This window comes from Macaca nemestrina, chromosome 2 (genome assembly GCF_043159975.1).
Source record: "Macaca nemestrina isolate mMacNem1 chromosome 2, mMacNem.hap1, whole genome shotgun sequence".
NCBI classification, from domain to species: domain Eukaryota; kingdom Metazoa; phylum Chordata; class Mammalia; order Primates; family Cercopithecidae; genus Macaca; species Macaca nemestrina.
The window spans coordinates 97042055-97055091 of NC_092126.1; the positions used below are offsets into that span (position 1 = coordinate 97042055).

General features: G+C 41.5%; 1 pseudogene; it reads right to left on the minus strand.

Annotated features, from left to right (window-relative positions):
• Positions 1 to 7624: 7624 nt before the first annotated feature.
• Positions 7625 to 9000, minus strand: LOC105480119 (putative elongation factor 1-alpha-like 3; annotated as a pseudogene).

Genomic DNA, 13037 nt, shown 5'->3' on the forward strand with positions numbered 1-13037 from the left:
TTGTTTCCTTTAATCTCCATTACCGCCCTATGAGTAGGTATTATGAGGTTGTGTTTGTTTGTTTTTTTAAGAAGGAGTTTCGTTCTGTTGCCCAGGCTGTAGCGCAATGGCGCGATCTCGGGTCACTGCAGCCTCCGCCTCCCGGGTTCAAGCAATTCTCCTTGCCTCAGTCTCCCGAGTAGCTGGGATTACAGGCGTCCACCACCACGCCCGGCTAATTTTCGTATTTTTTTAGTAGAGAAGGGTTTCGCCATATTGGCCAGGCTGGTCTCGAACTCCCGACCTCAGGTAATCTGCTTCCCAAAAGTGCTGGGATTACAGGGGTGAGCCACCGCACCCTGCCGTATTTTTTGTTAATTCAAAGGAGAAGGAGGAGGAGGAGGAAGGAAAGAAGAAGAAGGAGAAGAAGAAGGTGGTAAAGTGATTTGTCCATCTTTATAACAACTAGCTAGTTAGCTAGTGTGAAGACACTACTGTATCATAAAGCAGTGTATTCTTGCACACGGATTGATAGACCAATGCAATAGAATAAAGAGCCCCCAAACAGACTGTTGCATACATGTAACTTGATCTGTGACAGAAAACCTTACAAATCTGTGGGAAAGGAAGAACAGTCAATAAATAGTACTGGAACAATTGTTTATACATATGAAAAAACAATCAGGGATTACCGCTTCATACTGCACAGAAAAAAACCCATTTCAGGTAGCTCAAACGCTTACATGTGAAAGGGAAAACTTAAAAACTTTTAGAAGAAGGCAGGAAATATCTTTATGAACTTGGGAGTAGGAAATAACTTTTTAAACAAGAAACAAAAAATAAAGGAAGAAAGGTTGATAATTTTTCATATATTAAAAGTAATACCTCTGTATAAGATGGCATAAATTGAAAAGATAAACCACAAGTTATAACTGACAAAGTTTTTGAATAAAAAATACTCAAAATAATGTCTAAGTTCAGTAAGAAATGGCAGATAACCCAGTAGGAAAATAGGTAAATAACCTGAACAGACAGCTCACAGAATAGGAAACTTGAGCAGCCACTCAAATATGAAAAGACACCCAATCTCGTTAATAGGGAAATGGAAAATTTTTTTTCTTTTCTTTTTTTTTTTTTTTTTTTTGAGACAGAGTCTTTCTCTGTCCTTCAGGCTGGAGTGTAGTGGTGCGACCTCGGCTCACTGCAACCTCCGCCTCCAGAGTTCAAGTAATTCTCCTGCCTCAGCCTCTGGAGTAGCTGGGATTACAGACGCCCGCCACCACGCCCAGCTGATTTTTGTATTTTTAGTAGAGATAGGGTTTCACCATATTGGCCAGGCTGGTCTTGAACTCCTGACCTTGTGATCTGACCACCTCAGCCCCCCACAGTGCTGGGATTACAGACGTGACCCCTGTACAGGTGTGAGACCATGCCTGGTCCAGAAATGTAAATTAAAATAGTAATGAGATACCATCTCACCAAAGATTCTAGTACCTTCCAACAATGCCTCAAACACTGTAACACCCAAAACTGCAGATCTGATATGGTCATATTTTTTAAAAAGCTTCTAAATCCCCCTGAAATACTTCCTATACGTTGATTATAGTTTGTTTTTTATTGAAAAAGAATAGATGGACACCAGACAGCCCTGGTGGCAGGCTTCAATACACTGTAGTACTGTCTTGGTCTGTCCAAGTATAGTCTGAGTGAAAGAATTATACTTACAAAATTACCCCCTCAAAATGTTTGTATTGTGAAATGTTTAGAGGGGCGATATTTCCCGGACCTCAGGCAACAGGGCTAGAGAATCTATGTTGCAGCGTAAAATTGTGTGTATGTCTTGTCTTGTCTTCTTCTTTTTTTTTAGATCTTGGCTCACTGCAGCCTCCACCTCCAGGGTTCAAGTGATTCTGATTCTCCTGCCTCAGCCTCCGGAGCAGCTGGGATCACAGGCGTGTCCCACCACACCCGGCTAATTTTTGTAATTTTAATAGAGACAGGATTTCACCATATTGGCCAGGCTGGTCTCGAACTCCTGAGCTCAAGTGATCCACCCGCCTCAGCCTCCCAAAGTGCTGGGATTATAGGCGTGAGCCACCGCGCCCGGCCAGAATTGTGGGTATTTCTAAATAATATTTATGTTGTGTAATGTACTAAACATATTCATTAAGTATTTGATGGAGATGCAATGGAGCTAAAACAAGCACATTTCCAGCCCTCATGGGGCTTAGACTCCCAAATAAACACTAATCAAAATTTAAATAATTGTAGTAAGTGCAAGGAAAGGAGGTGTGTGTTTCATCTGAAGGAAGGAGGAGTTTGTGAAGTGAAGACAGTGGAAGTAGGCAGCAGAGAGAGCAGTTGAAGTAGAGGAAACAATGAAGACCAGGTGGTGGTAGAAGGAAGGGAGCATCTCCAAACATGTAGATATTGTTACAGGTCTTCAGGAGCAAAAGGCAACCACTGAAAAGTTTTAAAAGGGTGAATATGTTAGGAGTTGAGAAATTAAATTTACCTTTTGGGGCCGGGTGTGGCAGCTCATGGCCTGTAATCCCAGCACTTTGGGAGGCTGAGGTGGGTGGATCACCAGAGGTTGGGAGTTCGAGACCAACTTGGCCAACATGGTGAAACCCCATCTGTACTAAAAATACAAAAATTAGCCGGGCGTGGTGGCACACACCTGTAATCCCAGCTGCTTGAGAGGCTGAGGCACGAGAATCCCTTGAACCCAGGAGGCAGAGGTTGCAGTGAACCAAGATCTGGCCACTGTACTCCAGCCTGGGTGATAGAGCAAGACTCGGTCTCAAAAAACAAACAAAAAACAGAAAAAAAAAAAAAAAAAAAAAGTACCTTTTGGAAACTGCACTGTGGCTGGCAGACGAGAAAAAATTTGAGACCAGTAGAATGGGAGAGAAGAGGCCACCTAGGAGCGACTGTTGTTATCTAGGAAAGAGATCATGGTGGCTTGGATTAAGGTTGTGATGGAAAAGATGGAGAGAAAAAGGTGAACTCAAGAGAAATTTAAGAGGTGAAATCAACAGAACATGTGGATGGATTAGGTACAGGGGAATGAGAAAGAAATGTCAAGGGTAACACGTAGGTGGTTGTGGAACTGGATAGACGGTGGTTTATTCATTGGCAGAAGTGCTCTACTGCAATAGCCTGACACCCTCCTCTACCTAGCTTGTCTAGAGCCAATGTCAAATGCTAACAATCACCCTATATCTGCTTTGATACTCATGTTGAATTATTCTAACAGTGATCAAGACAGAAGCTCCCTTTGCAGTTCAATTTTTCAATGAAAGGCATTTTCATGGAATAAGACCTTTTTTAAAGTTAGTTAATAAATCAGTTTTATATTTGTTTTTTGTTTTGTTTGTTTGTTTTTTGAGACTGTGTTTTGTTCTTGTGACTCAGGCTGGAGTGCAATGGCACAGTCTCGGCTCACTGCAACCTCCGCCTCCCAGGTTCAGATGATTCTCTGGCCTCAGCCTCCCGAGTAGCTGGGATTACAGGTGCCCACCACCATGCCCGGCTAATTTTTTGTAGTTTTAGTAGAGACGGGGTTTGACCATGTTGGTCAGGCTGGTCTCAAACTCCTAACCTCAGGCAATCCGCCGGCCTCGGCCTCCCAAAGTGCTGAGGTTACAAGCATGAACCACCATGCCCAACCTACGTTTTATATTTGACATCATGGAAATCATGTAGTGTAAAAGAATAATGCACCTCTTTAATGGCCTCAGGCAAATCAGAAAACAAGAGAATTTAAGTTTTAAATAATACCAGATGAAAGCCAGATGACATGATAGCATGTTCTACAGCCAAAGGGTTCACATATTTTCATAGAGAAGCCAAGTCTTCCTAAAGTACACAGAAGTATAGGCATGTTATGATCAGTCATAATTGCACATTCATCATTATAAAGGAAAGCATTGCACATTTCCTTTGTGGTAACAACTTCCCTTGTTATTTCATTGTTACATTACTTCATTAGCAATATGGGTAGTAGTTAGTATGAAGAGTTGCTTTTTAATTTTTTTTTTTTTTAAGACGGAGTTTCACTCTTGTTGCCCAGGCTGGAGTGCAATGGGGTGATCTCGACTCACTACAACCTCCGCCTCCCAGATTCAAGCGATTCCCCTGCCTCGGTCTCCCTAGTAGCTGGGATTACAGGCAGATGCCACAACGCCCAGCTAATTTTTGTACTTTTAGTACAGATGGGGTTTCACCATGTTGGCCAGGCTGGTTTCGAACTCCTGACTTCAGGTGATCTGCCACCCTCGGCCTCCCAAAATGCTAGGATTACAGGAATGAGCCACCAGGCCCGGCCTGCTTTAAAAATTTTTTAAAGTACTATTACATTGAGCACTATCGAATTCATTGGCCCAACAATAAGATAGGTGTTCAAAAACTAGCTCCTTTTTAAAAACAGGAAAGAAATTGACAGCAATTATCTAATTTTAGCAAAACAATATTTGTAAATTCATTTTAACTTTATAGTGCTATAAGAACTATAAGCATAATGACTTTGCACACAGCTTTATGAATGGATATATTTAAGTAATATTATAATGTAAATAAGAAGTCAACATCAGGGGTTTGAGAGAATTGTTTGTCTTAAAAGGGGTCTGAGCCTTATTTGAGTTATGGAAACACTGGGTTATAAAATTAAAGCAAACCTTGGCTGGGTATACAAGGTCTTCCGTGATCTGGCCCTCATAATAACACTGCTTCATCTCCTGTCACTCTCCTAGTCAAACCTGAAGTCCACGTAATTTCCATGTTCTTACTCTAGCTGTTCCCTCTCCCCAGAACACCCTTCTAAATCCACTCAGCTAAAATAATACATCACAGCCCATAGGCAGGTCTTGGGATTTTAATCCTCCCAGAATGACAATTAGATACTTACTTACTCAATGGAATAAAATGGTAGAATATGTCTGACATCTCATGATGAGATGTATATGGAGAATTCTCCCACATCATATTGTGAAGAATGGACTGAGCACCTGGGAATCAATAGGATCCCTCTAAGCCAGAGAAGCAGGACCAATAGTCCAGACAAAACAGAGCCTTCTCCAGAAAACAGGCATTGTCAGACAGAATGGTCAATCCCAGTCATTCCGCAATACTTCTCTTAAGCGTTTTGCTTGATAAATATGGACTTTTGACCAGAAGAAGAGATAAACAACTTTGGTGTAAAGATTGTTATCACTAGTGATCCCTCCCTCGCTCCCTCTCTCCCTCTGTTTCTCTCTTTCCGTTCACGGCAACCTCTGCCTCCTGGGTTCAAGTGATTCTCCTGCCTCAGCCTCTGGAGTAGCTGGGATTACATGCATGCACCGCCAAGCCTGGCTAATTTTTGTATTTTTAGTAGAGACAGGAGTTTTGCCACATTGGCCAGGCTGCTCTCGAACTCCTGAGCTCAAGTGATCCGCCCACTTCAGGCTCCCAAAATGCTGGGATGACAGGCAAGAGCCACTGCACCCGGCAGGCTGCAGTTTCCTTCAATCAAAACAATTCAATTGTTGAGACCCTGAGGAAAACATATGTATTCTTAAAATAGAAATTGTATACTTTATTGATTATAGGAGACCACCAGTGAGAAAAAATCAACATTGTTTTTCAGCAACTAAAGTTGCCATGTAGGTGTATTTGATAAGTCATGATACCAAAGCATCTTTTTAAACTTTCATCCTAGTATTAAATCTAGGCAGATGGCATGTGGCCTGCAGCTGTCAGGTCATTGATCTAAAGGAAAAGGGGAAAAAAGATTCCTCCTTGAGTCGGTCTAAGTTTAAATTGCTCAAGGATTCAGGGATTAAAATTTATGTCTATTTTACTTTCTACTTGCTTGCAGCTTATAGTTCTCAACAATCTTTAGGTTTTAAAATACTTATCAAGTTTTTAAAAATTTCTTCATTTATTTGTATATATGCTTTTTGCATTTTATATTGTATCCGTAGCACATTTGAGATAATTTTTTCAAGTTTTTTTCTACATTCCTATTTACTTAAAACAGTATTTCCACAAAATAATCCATGAAATACTAGCCCTGCAAGACATTCTGAAAAAAAGAGAGAATTTCCAAAATCAACTAAGTTTGGAAAATTGTGTATATCATAGTCAAAAGTTACATTAATATATTAGCTAGGCCAAGTGCAGTGGCTCATGCCTGTAATTTCAGCATTTTGGGAGGCTGAGGCAGGAGGATTGCTAGGAGCCCAGAAGTTTAAGGCCAGCCTGGGCAACATAATGAGACTCCATATCTAAATATATATATATATATATTATGTATATAGTAAATATATATATAATTATATATAGTAAATATATATTTGCATATTTATACATTTAATATATTTATATAAAATATGTTTTATATATTGGTATATGTAAAATATATTTTTCAAATATATAAATATAAATATATATTATATAATATGTAAATATAAATATACATAATATATAAATATATATTTATAATATAAGCTAAATACTCTGAGAAATCCTGCAACAATGAAAGCTGGTTAGTCTTGTTTAGTTCAGCGTTTCTCAGACTTATTTGAATATTTTATCAGTCCATTTTCATAGTGCTGTGAAGAAATACCTGAGACTGGGTAACTTACAAAGAAAAAAGAGGTTTAATGGACTCAGTTCCGCATGGCTGGGGAGGCCTCACAATCATGGTAGAAGGCAAAGGAAGGACAAAGGCACGTCTTACATGGTGGCAGGCAAGAGAGCATGTGCAGGGGAACTGCCTTTTTTTAAGCCATCAGATCTCATGAGACTTATTCACTATCAGGAGACCAGTAAGGGGAAAAACCCGCCTCCATGATTCAATTACCTCCCATCAGGTCCCTCCCATGACACATGGGGATTATGGGAGCTACAATTTAAGATGAGATTTGGATGGGGACACAGCCAAACCATATCAAACATGAAATAACAAAAATATTATTTTAGAAACAGAATTTAACACCCTCTGGAATTAGTGTTTTACAGAAAATGCTTTAGCAAATGCTTATCTAAAGTCACTTTTTAGGCCAGGTGTGGTGGCTCACGCCTGTAATCCCAGCACTTTGGAGGCCTAGGTGGGTGGATCATCTGAGGTCAGGAGTTCGAGACCAGCCTGACCAACATGGTGAAACCCCATGGCAACTAAAAATACAAAAAATTAGCCAGGCATAGTGGTGGGTGCCTGTAATCCCAGCTACTCAGGAGGCTGAGACAGGATAATCACTTGAAACCAACCGGGAGGTGGAGGTTGCAGTGAACCGAGATTGTGCCATTGCACCCCAGCCTGGGCGTCTCAAAAAATAAAATAAAATAGTCACTTTTTTTTTTCTCACTTAAACTTTGTTTTAATGGGTCTCAAAATTCTGTGACAGATCTTTGGTCAAGTGTTTCCATTAAAAAGTACTGATTTTTAAAACTAATAATTTAAAACTGCCACACGCAAAAAAATAAAACCAAAGTGGTCCACAAAACATTCTTCTTTCCTTCTGAATATTTTACGATGCATTGTTATCATTAACCAGTCTTTTACTATTAAACTTAAATGGTCAATTGAAACAAATAGTTCTGAGACTGTTCTTCCACCACTGATTACGAAGACCAGGGTGGCAGGTATTAGGGATAACATTCATTTAGCCTTCTGAGCTTTCTGGGCAGGCTTGGTGACCTTGCCAGCTTCTGCAGCCTTTTTGTCCACTGCTTTGATGACACCCACAGCAACTGTCTGTCTCATATCATGGACAGCAAAGCGACCCACAGGTGAATAGTCTGAGAAGCTCTCAACACACATGGGCTTGCCAGGAACCATATTAATGATGGCAGCATCACCAGACTTCAAGAATTTAGGGCCATCTTCCAGTTTTTCACCAGAACGGCGACCAATTTTTTTCCTTCAGCACAGCAAACTTGCATGCAATGTGAGCCATTTGGCAATCCAGTACAGGGGCATAGCCAGCGCTGATTTGGCCTGAATGGTTCCGTATAATCACCTGAGCAGTGAAGCCAGCTGCTTCCATTGGTGGGTCGTTTTTGCTGTCACCAGCAACATTGTCATGACAAACATCCTTGACAAATACATTCTTGACACTGAAGCCCACATTGTCACCAGGAAGAGCTTCACTCAAAGCTTCATGGTGCATTTTGACAGACTTTACTTCAGTTGTAACGTTGACTGGAGCAAAGGTGACCACCATACCAGGTTTGAGAACACCAGTTGCCACTTGGCCAACAGGAACAGTACCAATACCACCAATTTTGTAGACATCTTGGAGGGGCAGGCACAAGGGCTTGTCAGTTGGACCAGTTTGTGGTAGGACACAGTCCAGAGCCTCAAGCAGTGTGGCTCCATTGGCATTGCTATCATTACTGGTGACTTTCCATCCCTTAAACCTAAAGGTGTGTTAGCACTTGGCTCCGGCATGTTGTCACCATTCCAAGCAGAAATTGGCACAACTGCTACTGTGACGGGATTGTAGCCAATTTTCTTAATGTAGTGCTGGCTTCCTTAATGATTTCTTTGTATCTCTTCTGACTGTAGGGTAGCTCAGTGTAACCATTTTGTTAACACCAACAATAAGTTGTTTCACACCCAGTGTGTAAGCCAGAAGGGCATGTTCTCAGGTCTGCCCAAACTTCAGATTCACCAACACCAGCAGCAACAATCAGGACAGCACAGTCAGCCTGAGATGTCCCTGTAATCATGTTTTTGATGAAGTCTCTATGTCCTGGGGCATCAACGATAGTCACATAGTACTTGCTAGTCTCAGATTTCCACAAAAGAGATATCAATGGTGATACCATGTTCACGCTGAGCTTTCAGTTTATCCAAGACCCAGGCATACTTGAAGGAGCCCTTTCCCATCTCAGCAGCCCCCTTCTTAAATTTTTCAATGGTTCTTTTGTCGATGACGCGCGTTTGTAGATCAGATGGCCAGTAGTGGTGGACTTGCCTGAATCTACGTGTCCAATGACACTAATGTTGATATGAGTCTTTTCTTTTCCCATTTGGCTTAGTAGTTTTCACGACACTTGTGTTCTGGCGGCAAACCTGTTGCGAAAAAGAATAATGTCACTTTTTAAAAAAAGAAAAAACAGCTACAACAAACTTCCCAAAGGGTCAGGGATTCTCCAGGATAAAGAGTGATGCTGAGGACAGCAGATGGGTGAATCCTATCAGTATCCAGCTGAGCGAGGCTAAGAGAGAAGGGCCTTATGCTTACAGGAACTGGGGTTGCTGCAGTCAACCCAGACATTTTAAGTCCCGAATAGTCCATTTAGGCTGAAGCAACCTGGGCAATCTTAGGTTCAACAGGATAACTGTTACTGCCATTTTTACTGTTACTTCTGCTTCAATTTACTGCTATTAATTGCTTAAGATGGGCAAGGCACTATACATACATTATCTTAAACCACATAAGACTCTTGCAAAATAGATTTTACCCTCCCAATTTTAGAGATAAGGAAACTGAGGCTGAGAGAGAGTGACATGATTCTTGTAGAAAGGATTTGGTCTTAGACATTTCTTACTGCATTGTGCTACCTCAATCTGTAAACCTTCATTGAGGCAACTGCTCTCTCTTTGCTCTGTAAGCCACTTATTACTTTCCCTAAAGCCTTCCCTTCCAGAAACAATTCTAGAATAAAACAGGTTAAACCACTGATGACCTTGGCCCAATTAATCTTATCATGTCTGGCTTCCATCATGAACCGATTAATTACATATATTAATCTGATAAGACCTATGCTTACCTAGGCATGAAATGGTATTTTGAAATTACTTTCCAAGGCTATTTAAGAATCACTATTATAAAGACACATGCACACATATGTTCACTGCAGCACTATTCACAATAGCAAAGACATGAAACTGACCTGGAATAGCAAATGGAAAAGACATAGAATAGCAAAGATCATGGAACATGATCAATGATAGACTGGATAAAGAAAATGTGCTACACACACACCATGGAATACTATGTAGCCATAAAAAGGAATGAGTTCATGTCCTTTGCAGGACCATGGATGGAACTGGGGGCCATTATCCTTAGCAAACTAACACAGGAACAGAAAACCAAGTACCGCATGTTCTCACTTACAAGTACCAACTAAATGATGAGAACACATGGACACATAGAGGGGAACAACACACACTGAGGCCTATCAGACGGTGGAGGGTGGGAGGAGGGAGAGGATCAGGAAAAATAACTAATGGGTACTAGGCTTAATAACTGGGTGATGAAATAATCTGTACAACAAACCCCCACGACACAAGTTTACCTATATAACAAACCTGCACATGTACCCCTGAACTTAAAAGTTAAAAAAAGAGGCCAGGCACGGTGGCTTACGTCTGTAATCCCAGCACTTTGGGAGGCTGAGGCGGGTGGATCACGAGGTCAGGAGATTGAGACCATCCTGGCTAACATGGTGAAACCCCATCTCTACTAAAAATACAAAAAATTAGGTAGGTGTGGTGGCGGGCGCCTGTAGTCCTAGCTACTCGGGAGGCTGAGGCAGGAGAATGGCGTGAACCCAGGAGGCGGAGCTTGCAGTGAGCAGAGATCCACTGCACTTCATCCTGGGCTACTGAGTGAGACTCCGTCTCAAAAAAAAAAAAAAAAAAAAGTTAAAAAAAGAATCACACAAGAAAATCTTAACATTGGAAGCCAAAGTCAAACATCTACAGAGGCCAAGGAGGTAACATAAATGAGGAAAGCTGCTCAGGAATGAGACAGGAGGGGAGATGGAGACTGTGGTGATCTAGAGCAAATATGAACCATCCAAAGGGTTTTGCCACTTCTGAGCTTTGGCAGATTGTTGTCAAGCAGAAACGTGAGCCTCGTGTTACTAGATCTTATTTTTCAAACGAAGCCAGAAACAGTTTTTATATGAAATCTCTCAATGTTTAAGTGTTACACAACTAACTTTAAAAAAAGAAAGAAAGAAAAAAAAAAAAAAACACTAGCAGGGCCAAAAACAACATAAACTTTCAGGCTAATAGCTCATGATCTTTTCTTTAAAATCATAAGTCAGCAGGCGGGTGCGGTGGCTCACGCCTGTAATCCCAGCACTTTGGGAGGCCGAGGTGGGCGGGTCATCTAAGGTTGGGAGTTCGAGACCAGCCTGACCAACACAGAGAAACCCTGTTTCTACTAAAAACACACACACACACACACACACACACACACACACAAATTAGCTGGGCATCAGCCATCCCATTACTGCGTATATACCCAAAGGATTTTAAATCATGCTGCTATAAAGACACATGCACACTTATGTTTATTGCAGCACTATTCACAATAGCAAAGACTTGGAACCAACCCAAATGTCCATCAATGATAGACTGGATTAAGAAAATGTGGCACATATACACCATGGAATACTACGCAGCCATAAAAAAGGATGAGTTTGTGTCCTTTGTAGGGGCATGGATGAAGCTGGAAACCATCATTCTGAGCAAACTATCGCAAGGACAGAAAACCAAACACCGCATGTTCTCACTTATAGGTGGGAATTGAACAATGAGAACACTTGGACACAGAGTGGGGAACATCGCTCACTGGGGCCTCTCGTGGGGTGGCGGGATCTGGGAGGGATAGCATTAGAAGATATACTTAATGTAAATAACGAGTTAATGGGTGCAGCACACCATCATGGCACATGTATACATATGTAACAAACCTGCATGTTATGCACATGTACCCTGGAACTTAAAGTATAATTTTTAAAAATGAAAAAAAAATTAGCTGGGCATTGTGGTGCATGCCTGTAATCCCAGCTACTCGGGAGGCTGAGGCAGGATAATTGCTTGAACCTGGGAGGCAGAGGTTGCGGTGGGCCGAGATCGCACCATTGTACTGCAGCCTGGGCAATAAGAGAGAAACTCCGTTTTAAAAGAAAAAAAATCATAAGTCAGCTTTTATTTAAAAAAAAGTATTACCTCTGCCACCACCCCCTATCCACTAATCACTCCCTTCTTTGGGTAGACCTGGGTCCAGATTGCTTTTGAAACACTAAAAAGGCATGGCAAATCAGCTTGGAGAAGAGCAAGCAAAAACGTGTTGTCACTGGAGCAGTGCTAATGGCTTCCTCATACTTTAAAGTCTTAACTATACTGAAGTCATGTTTAAAGCCTCAATGTATGAAGTTGCTTATATTAATGGGGACCCCCCCAACATTTTTCTTTTTTGAAAGATGGCAGCAGGGGGTCGGGCGTGGTGGCTCACATTTGTAATTACAGCACTTTGGGAGGCCAAGGTGGGCAGATCACCTGAGGTCAGAAGTTTGAGGCCAGCCTGGCCAACATGGTAAAACCTCATCTCTACTGAAAATACAAAAAATTAGCTAGGCATGGTGGCAGGTGCCTGTAATCACAGCTACTTGGGAGGCTGAGGCAGGAATCAATTGAACCCAGGAGGTGGAGGTTGCAGTGAGCCAAGACCGCACCATTGCACTCCAGCGTGGGAGACAAAACGAGACTCCATCTTAAAAAAAAAAAAGGAAGGAAGGAAGGGAGGGAGGGAGGGAAGGAAGAGAGAGAGAGGAAGGAAAGAAGAAAGGAAGGAAGGGGAAGGAAGGAAGGAAAAGAAAGAGAAAGAAAGAAAGAAAAAGAAAAGAAAGAAAGAAAAGAAAGAAAGAAAGAAAGAAAGAAAGAAAGAAAGAAAGAAAGAAAGAAAGAAAGAAAGAAAGAAAGAAAGAAGAGAGAGAGAGAAAGAAAGAAAGAGAGAGAGAGAAAGAAAGAAAAGAAAGAGAGAGAAAGGTGGCCGCAGGGTCTAACAAGTGCATGTGGCACCTTGAGGCAGTGGTAGTCATACGTGCCTTCTCAGTGATGCACTGTGCACCAGAGTGACTTTAAAGTATGAGGAAGCCATTAGCACTGCTCCAGTGACCACATATTTTTCTTCCTCTTCTCCAAACTGATTTGCCATATTACTTTTGGAGGCTAGATTCAGGCCCAGTTAAAGCACCGGGTGAGTTATTCCTCTGTGACATTCTCTTGTCACCAAGGGGTCTTGTTAGAGAGGTGGCTAATGCCAGCT